This window comes from Hypanus sabinus, chromosome 7 (genome assembly GCF_030144855.1).
Source record: "Hypanus sabinus isolate sHypSab1 chromosome 7, sHypSab1.hap1, whole genome shotgun sequence".
Lineage (NCBI taxonomy): Eukaryota > Metazoa > Chordata > Chondrichthyes > Myliobatiformes > Dasyatidae > Hypanus > Hypanus sabinus.
Window position 1 is genome coordinate 118,478,696 of NC_082712.1, and position 12,181 is coordinate 118,490,876.

The 12,181-nt window shown below is 43.0% G+C and overlaps 1 protein-coding gene across 1 annotated transcript in view; it reads left to right on the forward strand.

The window, feature by feature from the left end:
- creb3l1 (cAMP responsive element binding protein 3-like 1) overlaps positions 1-12,181 on the forward strand; it is a 169,864-nt gene that overhangs the window by 79,284 nt on the left and 78,399 nt on the right. The gene's annotated exons all lie outside the window — the stretch shown is intronic.

Here is a 12,181-nt window from a genome sequence, read left to right on the forward strand (position 1 = left end):
GAAGCACTAGAGAGACAATGTGTAATGATCAATAAACCGATTGTTTGGAAAGAAGTTACTTTGCCTGTTGAATCAGGGCTGCCTGTGCCACTCCTACCCCTGGTACTCCTTCTCTGCCACCTGTCATACATCCCTCCCGTGGCACCATTCCCAACATCCTTTATTCTCACCAGATTTACAAACTCACTCTCCGTTCCACATTGACAAATACAGTACTGTGCAAAAGTCTCAGGCACTCTAGCTATATACATGTGCCTAAGACTTTTGTACAGTCCTATATTTTTTTTACTCAAAGAAGCTGAATGGCTTGGAGAGAAAATTGGCGATGCAACCATTATCTTGTTGCCTTATGGTAAAATTAGGATTTGTGTGATGTACTGAAGAGACTTTCTCAAATTATACGGGTGCTTTGTATAGATTGTACTGATGGCAATGAGAGGTTAAAGCATGAAAGCTCCTTCAGAAGTGTTTGCAGCTATATTCATCCACGCAGATGTAGAATGTACCACTACACTTCTGACTTGGTCTTGTAGCCAGTGAACATGCTTTGGGCAATCAGTAGGTGTGGAATATCCAGCTTCTGACTTGGTCTTACAGCACTGTGTTAAAGATCATGGCTGATATGCAACCAGCAGACCGCCAAGGTTCAGTTAAGATTCTAGTCAATAATTTCCCCTGGGATCGTAACAGTAGAGAATTTGCAAAGGGAATTGCTGCTTGAGGAAACTTGATTGTAGAACAGCTAGGGCAAATGCAAGTTAAAATCTTTCTTTGCCTGTTTCCACATTAGCTGCTCAGCCCTCTTCCACCAGGTATGCAGCTGGTTCAATTTACATTGGCTACACCCTTCTTGCTACTGCCATTCCCCTCACCCTTTGTAATGGCTTTTAAAGTCCATGCTCTTCACTTTGCACTCCTGCTACTGCCTTACAGCCTTGTTGGTCGCCTCTATCATTTAATATAAGTTAATAGCAGTTGAGATAGCAATAAGCACTGTGCACTCCACACAGAAGTGACCTTTAGTCATTCATAATTTGCCAAATGTCAGCCTTTGTCAGGTGTGGTCTGCGCACTGCTTGAAATGTGGGTGTAATTCACTCACCTTCAGTATTTAAAAGATGAAGCATTGTGTTTCATGAGTTTCTTTCACCCACAGAATGACGCATGGGTGCTTAATTCATTGCGCTAAGGTTTCACCCTCAGAATGACGCATGGGTACTTAAAAGACAAAAAAAGACAAGAAGTAGAAGGGCCAGAGAAAAAGTAATTTTCATTCTTGGTGTGTTTCCTTGAATCAGAGGTGATATCCTCCTCGCCTAAGACTAACTTAGATAATGATGTTGTATTTTGTTTGAAAGGCTTTTCAAAGAAAGCCATATAGGATATCCTGGTTTACATTGCAGAACATATTTGCAAACATATTATTGGTTTTGAGATAACCCTGTACAGGTGCAATGACTTAGGTAAGAGGCTGCATTTCATTTATGGCTGTGAATAAATTAAAACCTACTGGCAGAGCTTGTTCAGCTGCTTTGCACATCCTGGTGTGAGTCAGTGCAGGATAATTCGAGCACACCCTCTGCAGTTGTCTCCCAAGGTACTCAACCGGAGGACACAGAGGTAATCATTTCCCTTGCTAAGACGGATCTGGTGCTTTTGAAAGATCCTGCTCACTCCCTTTGAGTTCCCCAGGGCAGGGCTAAGAATGTTTAACTTTCATACCAGAACTTAATTACAATGAAAAGAAAGCTGGGCTGGGAAGGGCATTGCTGAAAATGCACTTGGAATGGTGATATCAGGCAGAACAGTGGGTTTCAAATCAGTCAGTCCCACCTCTCTAACCCATGCTCAGCAGAGGATGCATTTTTGTTTGTGAAGTTTCATCTTCCCCAGAATGCACTGGTGCAGTTCAACGCTGTCATCATAGGGAGCATCATCACATCAGCCTTCGCTGTCTCGTTTGGTGCAGCATCCTTCGACAATATACGTAAACCTTTGCAGGTCAGCAGAATTGCCCTCTGGCTGCAGTATACCACCACTGTAGGACTTGTATGTGTCCAGGACAGAGAAGTGGGCAGGAAAATTCACTGCATTCACTGCCCACCCTGCAAACTGCCCTTTCCAAAAGCTCCCTTCTGGTAAATGCTATACAGCTATTAAAACTAAAACTTCATGTTATTTTAAAAGTGTATTTCCCTAGGCAGCTAATCCAATCAATCATTCCGCCCAGCCCACCCCGCTCTATTGAGAACCCTTGTCACTGCACTGTAGACACTTAAAACAACTTCTTGTAATGCTAGCAGTTTGCATTGTAAATACTTGCTGGTATTTATTTATTTAAGCATCTTTCATTTTATTTCTGTCCTTTAAGTGCTACCTTTATTTTATTTACATATTATTATATGTAAATTTGTTCAAATATAGCCTCTGATGTTCCTTCTTTGGAATTGCATCAACATGTTGGGCCCGGGATAGATCTTCAGAGAGGTTTACACCCAGGAACTTGAAACTTCTCACCTTTTCCACTACTAATCCCTCAATGAGGACTGGTGTGCATTCCCTTGACTTCCCTTCCTAAAGTCCACAATCAATTCCTTGTTCTTTCTGACACTTATTGTGACAGCACTCAAACAGCTGGTCTATCTTGCTCCAGTACACCATCTGGAATTCTATTTGTGCCGTCAGCAGATTTACAGATGCCGTTTGAGTTGTGCCCAGCCACACGGCCATGTGTTTAGAGAGAGAGTAGAGCAGTGGGCTAAGCACGCTTCCATGAAGTGCGGCGGTGTCAATTGTCAGCGAGGTGGAGGTGTTATTTATGATCTGCACTCATTGTGGTCTCCCAGAGAGGAAGTCAGGGATCCAGCTGTAGAGTGAAGTACAGAGGCCCAGGTTTGAGAGCTTATTGGTATGATTGCATTGAATGCTGAGTTGTAATCAGTAAACAGCAGTCTGATGTAGGTGTTACTATCCTCAAGGTGATCCAAGGCTGAGTGGAGAGCCAGTGAGATTGCATCCACTCTAGATCTATTGTGGTGATAAGCAAATTGCAGTGGGTCTAGGTTCTTGCGCTGGCAGGAATTGATTCTAGCCATGACCAGTCTCTCAAAGTACTTCATCACGGTAGACATGAGTGCAACTAGGCGATTGTGATTCAGGCAGCTCTTCCTGCCTCATGTGATAGTTGCCCTTTTGAAGCAGGTGGAAACCTCCTCTTGAAGGTTGTTCTGGCATCAGCTTTCGAGACAGATCATAGTCACCAGATCCTGTAGGGAATCACCCAGGTGTTTCATTTTCCCTTTCCAAAGTGTGCATAAAATATATACGGCATATACAAGACTATAAGACATAGGAGCAGAATTGGGCCACTTGGCCCATCGAGTCTGCTCTGCCATTCAATCATGGCTGATCCTTTTTTCCCCTCCTCAGCCCCACTCCCCAGCCTTCTCCCTTTGATCTTTGATGCCGTGTCCAATCAAGAACCAATCAAGCTCTGCCTTAAATACACTGAACGACTTGGCCTCCACAACTGCCTATTGTAATAAATTCCACAAATTCATCATCCTCTGGCTAGAGAAATTTCTCCGCATCTCTGTTTTAAATGTTCGCCCCTTCTCTCCTAAGGCTGTACCCTCTTGTCCTAAACTCCCCCACCATGGGAAACATGCTTTCCACATCTATGCTGTCTAGGTCTTTCAACATTCAAAAGGTCTCACTGAAATCCCCCCTCATCCTTCTAAATTTCAGTAAGTACAGATCCAGAGCTATCAAACATTCCTCGTATGATAACCCTTTCATTCCTGGAATCATCTTTGTGAACCTCCTCTGAACCTTCTCCAATGTCAGCACATCTTTTCTAAGATGAGGGTCCAAAACTGTTCACAATACTCAAGGTGAGGCCTCACCAGTGCCTTATGAAGCCTCAGCATCACATCCTTGCTCTTGTATTCGAGACCTCATGAAATGAATGCTAACATGGCATTTGCCTTCCTCACCACAGACTCCACCTGCAAGTTAACCTTTAGGGTGTTCTGTACAAGGACTCACAAGTCCCTTTGCATCTCAGATTTTTTGATTTTCTCCCTGTTTAGAAATTAGTCTGCACATTTATGTATACTACCAAAGTGGATGACCATGCATTTTCTAACATTGTATTTCATTTGCCACTTTCTTGCTATTCTGCTAATCTGTCTAAGTCCTTCTGCATCCTACCTGTTTCCTCAACACTACCTGCCCCTCCACCACCCTTCATATTATCTGCAAACTTGGCAACAAAGCCATCTATTCCATGATTTAAATCATTTATATACAGCATAGAAAAAAGCGGTCCCAACACCGATCCCTGCGGAACACCACTAGTCACTGGCAGCCAATTAGGAAAGAATCCTTTTTCTCCTACTTGTTGCCTCCTACCAATCAGCCAATGCTCTAACCTTGTTAATATCTTTCCTGTAATACCACTGGTTCTTAACTTGGTAAGCAGCCTCATGTGTGGCACCTTGTCAAGGGCCTTCTGAAAATCCAAATATACAACATGCATAGCATCTCCTTTATCTATCCTACTTGTAATCTGCTCAAAGAATTCCAACAGGATCATCAGGCAGGATTTTCTCTGAAGGAAACCATGCTGACTTTGTACTATCTTGTCCTGTGACACCAAGTACTCCATCACCTTATCATTAACAATTGATTCTAACAGCTTCCCAACACTGAGGTCAGGCTAACTGGTCTGTAATTTCCTTTCTCATGCCTTCCTCCTTTCTTAAGGACTGGAGTGACATTTGTAATTTTCCAGTCCTCTGGCACTATGCCAGAGTCCAATGGTTTTTGAAAGATCATTGCTAATGCCTCCACAATCTCTAATCAATCTCCACAATCTCTATCAAAACCGTAGGGTGCAGTTCATCTGGTCCAGGTGACTTATGTAGCCTTAGGTCTTTCAGCTTTTTGAGCATCTTCTCCCTTGTAATAGTAACTGCACCCACTTCTCTTCCCTCACGCTGTTGAATACTTGGCACACTGCTAGTGTCCTCCACAGCGAAGACTGATGCAAAATACCCACTTAGTTCATCTGCCATCTCCTTGGCACCCATTATTACTTCTCTGGGCTCAGTTTCTAGAGGTCCTATATCCACTCTCATTTCTCTGTTATTTTTTACATATTTGAAAAAGCTTTTATTATCCACTTTGATATTGTTTGCTAATTTGTTTTCATATTTCTTCTTTTCCCTCTAATGCATTCTGTAAGGTTTTAAGAGCTTCCCAATTCTTTGTCTTCCCACTAATATTTGCTTTGTTGTATGCCTTCTGTTTGGCTTTTATATTGGCTTTGTCTTTCCTTGTCAGCCACGGTTGTACTGTTTTGCTATTTGAGTATTGCTTTGTTTTCTGGAACACATCTGTTCTGCACCTGCCTCAGTTTTCCAAGAAACTCATGCCATTGCTGCTCTGCTGCATCCCTGTCAGCATCTCCTTCCAATTTACTTCGGCCAACTCTTCTCTCATACCACTGTAATTTCCTTTACACTGAAATTCTGCTATATTTATCCTGCACCTTGTGAACTTTTCCCAGAAACTTCAGCTGCCTCTGCTCTACCTTCAACCCTGCCAGTATCCTCCTCCAATCCACCAGGCAAGGTCCTCTCTCATGCCTCTGTATTTCCCTTTATTCCATTGTGATACTGATACATATGACTAATGCTTCTCTTTCTCAAATTGCAATATGAATTTAATCATCTTATGATCACTGTCCCCTAAGGGTTCCTTTACGTTAAGCTCCCTACCAAGATCTGTGTTATTAGACAATACAAAATCTGAAATAGCCTTTCCCCAAGTAGGCTTAAGCACAAGCTGCTCTAAAAAGCCATCTCGTAGGCATTCAACGAGTTCTCTCTCTTGTGATCTGACACTAACTTGATTTTTCCAATCCCCTTGCATATTAAAATTGTGACATTACCCTCATTACATACCCTTTCTGGCTCCATTTGCAATCTCAACCCCACATATTGGCTGCTATTTGGAGGCCTCTATATGATTCCCATAATGGTTTTTTCACCCTTGCACTTTCTTAACTCCACTCACAAAGATTCAACGTTCTCTGACCCTATGTCACCTCTTTCTAAAGATATAATTCCATCTTTTACGAACAGAGCCACACCACCACCTACGTCTTCCTGCTTGTCCTTTTGACTCAGAGAATACCCTTTGACATCAGGCTCTCAACTATGACCTCTTTTCTGCCATGACTCAGTGATAGCCACAATGTCAAACCATCTCTAATTGTGCCACGTGTTTGTCCACCTTATTCTGAATGTGACGTGCATTTAAATACAGCACCTTCAGTCCTACATTCAGCTGAATCCACTCCCCATCTGCCTTCACCACCATACCAACTAACATTTCTGAAGTTGGGAAGCTTAACCATATGACCCATCTCTTTAAACCCTGGGCACTAACCAGCTCACACCCACTCTGCCACAACTAAAACATGCCTAGGAAACCACACTCACCCCCCCCCCCCACAATATAGAACAAATCTAATCTCTTACTGGTGGGGAAGATCTGTCATGCATCTCTTTACTCCTACCCCACCACAAACCCCCAAAATCCTAACACCTTGAGACCATCTGCTCCTGACATTTAAAGACAGCTTAACACGCTCTCCTCCTCCTGCAACTTATAGCGTATGGTGTTGGTTCGGCATCCTGAGGGCCCTTATTCCCCTATTACATGGACCTGAATGAACAGGACCTCATACTACCTTCCTGTCATTGTAAGGAGCTCCCACTTACCCTCCTGTCACAGAAACCTGAGTACCCTCCTGAAACCTCTCCCTCATAACTCTCAAGGAAGGTAATGACTACCTGTGGAACATTTCAGCATGTAAGAACTCAAACCAATTCATAGCACTCAAGATATGTCAACAGTTCAGTTCAACAGCACGGAAGAATCCCGTGCCAGGGCAGAAGAATCCCACCGCGGCAGGCTGACAGTAATGGAGATCAGTGTTAATTAAGCTCTCAGCCAAAAGAACCAATAAGAAACATAGAGAGGGTCAATGATGAAATTTGGTTTACAAAATTGGTTAAGGGACTTAGGTGAGAGCATTGCTGAAGGGTTGTTTAATCACGAACAAGAGAAAATGTGCAGATGCTGGAAATCCAAGCAACACACACAAAATGTTGGAGGAACTCAGCAGGCCAGGCAGTATCTATGAAAAAAAGTACAGTTGACGTTAATGGCTCTGGGTGTGTATTCACTGGAATACAGAAGAATGAGGGATGACTTCATTGAAACCTGTCGAAAGGTGAAAGGCCTTGATAGAGTGGATGTGGAGAGGATGTTTCCTATGGTGAAAGAGTCTAAAACCAGAGGACATAGATTCAGAACAGAGGGGCGTCCTTTTACGATGGAGATGAGAAGGAATTTCTTTAGCCAGAGGGTGATGAATCTGTGGAATTCTTTGCCACAGGCATCTGTGGAGGCCAAGCTTTTATGTATATTTAAGGCAGAGGTTGATAGATTATTGATTGGCCAGGGCATGAAGGGATACAGAGAGAAGGCAAGAGATTGGGGCTGAGAGAAAAATTGGATCAGCTATGATAAAATGGTAGAGCAGACTTGAGAAGCAAAATAGCCTAATTCTACTCCTATATCATATGGTCTTATAATGGCAAAGGGGAAGAAGCTGTTCCTTAATCATTAAGTATGTGCCTTTTGTCTTCTGTACCTCCTCTCTGATGGCAGCAATGAGAAGAGGCATGCCCTGGGTGATAGGGCTCCTTAATGATGGATGTTGACTTTTTGAGGCATTGCTCCTTGAAGATGTCCAGAATGCTACAGAAGCTGATGCCCATGATGGAGCCGGCTGAGTTTATAACTTCCTGCAGCTTATTTCAATCCACTGCAGTCCCCCTCCCACCCATCCCAGAGGTGATACTGCCAGGTAGAGTGTTCTCCACAGTACATCTGTAGAAATTTGCAAGTGTCTTTAGGTGACAAACCAAATCTCCTCAAACTCCTAATGAAATATAGCCGCTGTCATGCATTCTCTGTGTAACTGGCTGTAAGTTTTCACTGCTAATGTAATGGTTTTGCTGTAGTAGCAATGTTTGGATTATGACTAGAGATCACGGTAGTTTTGGAATGTAGTGCTATCCAATGAGAGGCATTTTGTTCTTTCTTGTGGGTCTGGGAGAAGGGATTCGCGGTCTTTTGGCGGCGAGAGATGTTGTGAATGGAGAGTTGGTAGACATCAGGATGGAGAGGACTTGGAGCGAGGGTCCGAGGGTCGGTGATGCTTGGAGGAGGTTGACGGGGAACAAATGGACAGAATCGTGAGTTCCAACGTTGCGCTTTATACAGTTCCATGAGAATGGGCCCTTTTCCTTTATTTGTTTCTTTGCTAACCATATAGTCAAGTTAAAAATTATAAAGCTCAATCATTTAATTGCATATGGTGTACTGTTTGTTATTTTGTGGTACTGATTTGTAACAGGGGACACTTCATGCAGCATCCACCCAGACAAGATTTCTCAAGTTTTGCTGGGCCAGGGGCTGCCTCGCCCTAGATTAAGCCATTAACCGAAACTGAGGGTTACATTTGTAACTGCATTGATATGTTGGGCCCAGGATAGATCCTCAGAGATGTTGACACCCTGGAACTTGAACTTGATCATCCTTTCCACTTTTGATCCCTTTATGAGGATCAGTGTGTGTTCCTTCATCTTACCTTTTCTGAAGTCCACAATCACTTCTTTGGTCTTACTGACGTTGAGTGCAACACCACTCATTTAGCTGGTATATCTCACTCCTGTATGCCCTCTCATCACCATTTCTGAAATACTGCCAACAATAGTTGAGTCATCAGAAAATTTATCGATGGCATTGAGCTGTGTCTAGCCAGACAATCATGTGTCTAGAGAGAGCAGAGCAGTGGGCTAAGCACACATCTCTGAGGTGTGGCAGAGTTATCCTCAGCGAGGGGGAGATGCTATTTCCAATCCGCACAGACTGAGCTCTTCCGGTGAGGAAGTTGAGGATCCAGTTGCAGATGGAGTTACAGCGATCCAGGTTTGGAGCTTTTAGATCACACACGTTGGCCTGATTGTGTTAAACACTGAGCTATAGTCAATAAGCAGCTGTCTGCCATGTGTTGTCCAGGTGATCCAAGGCTGCATGAAGAGCCAATGAGGTCTCAGCTGTCGTAGACCTATCATGGTGATATGCAAATTGCAGAGCTCTTGCTCTTGAGGTAGTACTCTGTAAGTCATACCTGGCCTTCCTGTATAGTCCTGGATCACCAGACTTGAATGCCATAGATCTAGCACTCAGCAGACTATGAATCTCCTGGTCATTCCACAGCTTTTGATTAGGGCATGTATAGTGTATTCTCGTAGGCACACATTCATCCACACAGGTTTTATTGAAGTCAGTGACAACTGTAGCATATTCAGACTCAAAGATGAATCTCCGAATACAGTCCACTGAATCAAAGCAGTCCTGTAAGCATTCCTGTGCCTCCCTTGTCCATACTTTCTCGGTCCTCTCTACTGGTGCTCTGATCTTCAGTACCTGCCTATACTCGTGGAGTAGAAATGTCAGGCATAGGCTGGCTCCTCCTAGTCTCCACCCAGCTAACAGGAGTCACCTGCCACTCATTTCCAACTCATCACCTGCAGCCTATTTAAACCTCAGCTCTTATTTTCACAACTCTTTTTCATTCATATGAACCAGACAGCCTCAATTAGTTGCTCATAGCCTTCAGTTATCTTGTTGCCTGTGGTGTTATCTGTTCTCTCTCGTTTTGTGGCTCCTTGTAGCTTGTAATTATTCATTACTGAATCATCTCCGCTACTTTACTTTTGGGTCAAGCCTCCTCTACATTTCCTGACGGGAAATGCATATGTTGAATAAATTTGATCCCAGATGTCCTTGAATGGGCACGCTAACTGACTGGAGGTAAAGCAAGGAATTGTTCTTCTTAAATGCAGCCTTAGGGGTTAGGATGACTTGCTTCTTTTTCAGTTCTGTGTCTTTACCATAGCTTTTGAGGCCAATATAGGGCCAATTGGTGGGAGAGAAGTTGTGTAGTTTATGAGCTAGGATGGCACTGGGCTTTATGTGCTCCTGATGCAAAGTCAAGATTCTCAGTACCATATGGAATGATCCTTTGCCAGCAAGCATTTAAGTACCAGGGATTCCCAGGAGTTGAGGGGAATTTCACACATTTTCAGGAACATAACTACCCAAATCATAAATATTTTCCCATGGAGATAATAGCTGAGGGATTAATATTGTCACTTGCAATAGAGGGAGTTTGCAAACTGTTCTACAAGTAATGCTTTGGTGCTGCTTTATCTTTACCAAAGAGAGTAAAGAAGGGGCTTTGTTTAATATCCCAACCTGAGCAGGACTTTTAATTCAGCACAATCCTTCAGTCCATGAAATCTAATTGACACTGCACCATAGATGCAGCTTATTGAACTCTTGGGATTTACACTTTCTTAATTTCTAATTTATTTAGGTTGTAGACAGTTACATCATTTAATAAGGCAGTATGCAGTCAGATTGTTTAATAACGCCATTTGCAGTAATGCTCTTTAATTGAGTGTCTGTCCAGCAACACTGTTTAATCGGACCATATGCAGTAACGCTCATAAGACTGTAGCGACACTATAATCAAGGCCTTGGGGAGTAACATTGTCTAACTGGGCCATTTGTAGTAACGCTAGTCGGTGTTCTCTGTTGAACAGCACAGTTTAATCAGCCATATTCAATAAATCGATTGAATCGGGTGGGGGTGATATGCAGTAATGCTGTTTAATCAGGGTGCAAGTAGTAACACCAATCAGTCTGTATGCAGTAACACTTTGATCAGGGGTTTCTGTTCAGTAACACTATTTCATTGAGTGCAGTGGATTTCTGTTAATGGACCCATTGGGTAATATGGACAGGTGCTTATTTGGGACAATTCCTAAAGAACTCCTAACAGGATTCCCTTCATTTATTTGGGACACTATGCCGCTTGATTGGGACAAAAGACTGTTGCTGAACAGCTTCCAACTGTACCCCCTCCCCACCCCATTCCCTACTCTGGCCTTTCACTTCTTTTCCCTGGGTCCCTTCCTCATTCTCTTTCTCCTATTGTCCATTCTTCTCTACTATCAGATTCTTTCTTCTCCAGCCCTGGATCTTTCCACCCACCTGGCTTCACCTAACACCTTCCAGCCAACCTTTCCCCTCCCTTCACTGGCATCTTCCCCTTCCTTCTCCGCCCTGAAGAAGGGTCTCAGCCCGACACGTTGACTGTTCTCTCTTTTCCATAGATGCTGCCTGATCTGCTGAGTTCCTCCAGCATTGTGTGTGTGTGTGGCTCTAACTAGTGTCAGTCATGTGCACTTGTGTGGCCATTAGAGACTACATCGTGCTTCAAGTGAACAGTTCTGAGAAGCACTGATTTTCTTTTCACTGATAGTTGGCAAGGGATAAGCAGTAAGATAATTCAGAACTGTTTTGCTCACTGCGGTTCTAAGCATTCAGGCTTGGAGATGCCAGACATGACTGGGAGAGGAAAATTAAACTATTTCACTACTTCATCAAATTAGGAACTATGAAGAGTTTGAAGATAGTGACGATTGTCTTGAATGTTACAATGAAAATGAAGATTTGAAGGATGCAATGGTTAAAAGCAGTGTATGAAGGCAGTCCATCATCTGTACTAGGTGTACAGCTGATTTTAATCATATACCTTCAGTCAAAAGGGCACAGAAACGTACATCGGATGAATTCTCCATCGATAACTATTAGAAACTAATACATAGTTATATAGTGCTGTGGTAGTGTTCAAATGTGTTCAGTAATTTACTTAAAACATAATTTGATACTCAGATAAACCACAGTTTGTCTTTTTTTATACCTTTTAAACTATTTCCATGAAACTTTGGCTACTTGGGGCAGCCATTTAATTGGGCCAAAATGGACTGGTCCCGATGTGTCCCAATGAACTGGAATCCACTGTATTTGAAATCTGGGGCAAAAAAGTAAACTGCTAGAAGAACCCTGCAGGTGAAGCAGCATCCGTGGAGGCAAAAAGCTGGCTGAAATTTTGGATTGAGACTCTGAATCAGGACACCAATAAGGCCATGTGTAGCAAGTAAGAGGACATGTGCTGCAATATTGC